The 4275-nt window shown below is 35.8% G+C and overlaps 1 pseudogene; it reads left to right on the top strand.

Annotated features, from left to right (window-relative positions):
* Positions 1–493: 493 nt before the first annotated feature.
* Positions 494–809, top strand: LOC106735075 (28S ribosomal protein S36, mitochondrial pseudogene; annotated as a pseudogene).
* The last annotated feature ends 3466 nt before the right edge of the window (positions 810–4275 follow it).

Here is a 4275-nt window from a genome sequence, read left to right as displayed (position 1 = left end):
AGTATTGTTCAGCATTTACAATAGAACTGATTTTGTTCCATATATCCTACCACTTAAATAGAAGTGTTCAATATAATCATAATAAATATTGATTTGACTAGTTTCTTTTTTCCATTCTTTCAGTTTTTGTTTTATGAAGCTTTGTAATTAGGTACATATATATTTGCAAATCTTAGTTCTTCCTGACAAATTTACTATTTTATCATAACGAAGCATTTCTCTTATTCACTGGTAATATTTTACATTAATGTATTTAGTCTGGCTTCTCTAAAGTTTAGAGAGTACATTTTTTGTTAATTTTACTTTTTAAACTTTTGTGTGTTAGTATTTAAAGTTGTTTTTGACAATAATATATTGTGACATCTTGTTTTCTTAGTGTGAGAAAGGTAGGCAGGAGCTCTGCCATGGAGGGCCATGAATTCCATAATTACTTGAAATTCACCTATGGAGCAATGAAAAAAAATTTCTGTAAAGCAGGGTTGAGTCTGGGGTCATGATGGGCAGCAAGATGGCACCTGCCAGCAGTGTCACGCAGGTAGTGAAGCCATATATGCCATTAATAAGGTTTCCTGACAGAAGAGATGATCCTAAACCCAACGTATCTGAAGCTTTGAGGTCAGTAGGGCTACCATCCATCCCATTCTTCTGCAGTTTCACAGCATTTGAAGGGAAGTAAATCACCAGACTGGCTGATGTATCAGGGTCCACTAGACATGGCAGAAATAATAAAAACTTTATCTCAGAGATACAGAAGGAAACTTGTGTCTCAGGACGAAATGGAATTTATCCAACGTAGTGATCTAGAGTAATCACGGTGGCTGCTGTTTTCATCAGACAGAAGAACTATCTTTACAATAAAAGACTTCCAAAATGACTAATGAGAAATTGTATATTAAACAATTTACTTTAATAAATATCCTATAAAAAAGAAATATAGAAAATTTAGATAGACACTTGTATCTCCTAATTTATGTATCTTGATCAACTCCAAGCTTACCTAATTGTTTATATACTTCATACTTATTAAAGTATACATTTTTAAATGTCAAAAAAGAAGTAGGGTTGAGCTAAGTTAGCACTTCAGAATGGTGATGATCAAATCTGGGAGGTGGATCGCAGTGGGAAATTCTAGGTAGAGGACATTGGCAACCTTTGGGTTAAGTGTACAGATGAAGGAGATCACTAAGGCAGAGAGAGGAAGCAAGATAAGCCCAAGATGAGCCTGTTTCCACAGCATTGATGGCAAAGGGCACATGCAGCCCTTTCAACAGGGGCTAATCCACACTTAATGCCCAAGTGCCACAGAGGATAAAGTACAAGCTGAAACCTCAGATTCCCTTTTGACTTAAAGAAACTAATATACTCATATACTATGCTTTATCTGTTAGTATAAATAAGACAAACAAGCTTAATTCTCATATTTTCTTTTTTAAACAAAATTAATAAAAATAGTAAAGTATATGAAGTCATACTTTGCTAAACTAAAATGGGAAGAATGCAGATTTTGCTGATCTATAGGCCTGAACTTCATCTTCTCACTTCTTAATAGGGGATACATGTAATGAACAGCTTATGTGTTTCAGATCACCCCAACCCAGATATGCTCAGTGAGATCTCCAACCAGGCTCATGGTCCCAGATCTCCTGGCTGCCACCACCACAATGATACCATCTTGTAACATGGCAGAATGTTTCAGGGTCTATTCTACAGTGAGGCCCAGGCCTCCCCATGGCTTTTACTGTGGCTACTCAGTAAGAGCTGCTATAGCTACAGTGCCTAGGACCAACCTAACCCCATCCATGGAGGCTCCAGTGAGTGCTCCAAGAGGAATGACATGACCCAAAAATATGAAGAAGTGAATACCTTTGGGATGGATTTTGTCCTTCACAGGAGTCAGGAGACAGAAAAGAATGAGTCAGATCACAGTGGTTCTACAGTTCTTCCGAAGATTTTCCACATGACCAAGAAACCTTACTATATTTTCTTGAGTTGCTCAATAAACTGCCATCTTATATATGATTTTCTTTTTCTCTACCTCATTTCTCTTTTTCCTTCACTTTTGCTTTTCTGAGATGGCACTGAAATACCTCCATGTGAGCTTTGCCTCTGACTCAATCTTCTGGGAAATCCAAGTTAAGTTGATGGGACTGCTATTGGGTACATAATAAATGCTCAATTCATGCTATCTTTCTTTCCTTTCAAACGCATATTTCCTTTCTCTAAGACTTTATATTTTTGTGAGGTTCAATGGAAATACCATATAAAGAAACATTTTGTGAACTTTTCTATGTTGTGCAAAGTTAGAGCATAATTAGAAGTTCATGAACACAACCAGGCTAACCAATAAAAAGGCTATGCTTTCTCCTGGTGACCAGGAAGAAGTTCTTATTCACTGTGGAGGATGGATGATGGATGTCACAGTTTTGTTTTTGTTTTTAGGCTATCTTGAGAAAGTGGCTTCTCTTCTGTGAGCCTCAGTTTCCTCATCTGTAAAAGGGGATTGATCACAATATCTAACTTGATCTTGTTATTATGAGATCTTAATAAAATCATAGTTGTGACCTTGCTTTGTAAATTCTTAAGACTCATGAAAATGAAAGGGATTATTGTCACTCTCAGAAATGTAGCAGTTCAATAAATACTTGAATAAATGACTACTAAGAAATATAGAACACTAATTCAAATAATGCCTGGGGTCTTGATATATATTGGGCATGCATCTTGATTCTCAATCTATAAATCTCCCTGAGAATATAGAGCAGGAAAATGGAAATTTGTGATCTTGCTCTTGGTGAATGTTTTAACCATTGTATCTTTGGATACTGAAAATACAGCTCAAATGTGAGGTAGAAATAATGGTGTTTCAAGAGTGGTCAAATAAAATTGAGCCATTTATTTAGTTGAAATAGGAGTTATCACCACTTCAGGAATTTACACTTATCATAATTTACATTTGTTGTTTTGTGCCTTTTGTACCATTTATCTCAATATATTCTTTAATCTGTCTAATAATTTTTAAAGATAGGTATAAATTTCCTCATTTTCATTAAAGAAACAGATTTAGAGAGTTTAGCATCTTGCCTTAAATGCCAAAGATAATGGTTTGTGGAACCAATATTTGAAACAAGCTTTGTCTCATTCTCAAGTCTGTACTCATTCCTCTATACCATGCTGAGTCTGCAAGTATTGCACCACTTTACTGTCCCTTTTCAAATTGTTTTCTCCAAAACCTGACACCAAAAATCAATTCCTAAGACCTAAGGATAGCTATGAAATAAAAATTTTTAAAAAAAAAATCAGCCAGTGGTTTTCAAGGAGAGGAAATTTTCCCTCCCCCCAAAAATTGTCCTGTGGTGTTTGCCCATTTCCATGGTGTAAATATTTCCATTATGGCTTATTTAAGCTACCAACTTGTCATCACTGAATACAAAGTTAGAAGGTGATGCAGAAAATCAACTGCCATAGCTGATACTTGCTGGCTGTAGAACAATACCATTTTCAGGTATGATCTCAGCAATCTGCAAACCTTCTATAAAGCCCTATGGAGGAAGCAAGAAATAATGATAGTCCTTGCTTGTTTATACTTTATTTAGAAGACAAAAATGCCTAATTAATTGACAACCTTTAATTTCTTTGAACACTCAGCTATGGAAAAATAGGTGTACAGATTAAATCTAAAGCCAGTAGTAATAAAACAGGTGTAATCCTTGGGGGAAGCAATAGAGTAATAACTATCAAACTGTAAATATGTCCATAATTTTGACCCAGTAATTCCATCTGTAGGAACTCATTGAAACAACAAGCCTTTTCAGAAGTAAGAACTAAATGTCAGAGATAGTCCTCACAGTGTCATCCACAAAAGCAAATGAATAAATGAAACACCTACAAACTCTCAATATTCAACAAGAAATAATGGCTAACTTAAGTATTTGCTTTGAGCAGTATAGCGGCCTTCCAGAAATATCTATGCCTTAAACCACAAAGCCCATGAATATGTTACATGACATGACAAGAGGAATTTTGCAGAGATAATTAAAGTAATGGACCTTAAAATAGGGAGAATACCTTGGAGAATCCAGGTGAACTCAATTTAATGCATGAGCCCTTAAAAGCAGAGAACTCTCTCTGGCTACAGCAGATGAATGTGGCAGAGGGAAAGTTAGAGAGATTCCAAGTATGAAAAGGATTTGCTGCATCATTGCTGGCTTTAGATGTAGGCACTTGCATGTAAGGACCAGAATAAGGCCTCTTGAAGTTGAAAACTGACTCCAGCTC

The sequence above is a fragment of the Tupaia chinensis genome, unplaced genomic scaffold, assembly GCF_000334495.1.
Source record: "Tupaia chinensis unplaced genomic scaffold, TupChi_1.0 Scaffold000291_1, whole genome shotgun sequence".
Classification (NCBI taxonomy): domain Eukaryota; kingdom Metazoa; phylum Chordata; class Mammalia; order Scandentia; family Tupaiidae; genus Tupaia; species Tupaia belangeri.
This window is presented reverse-complemented; position numbering and strand designations above follow the sequence as displayed.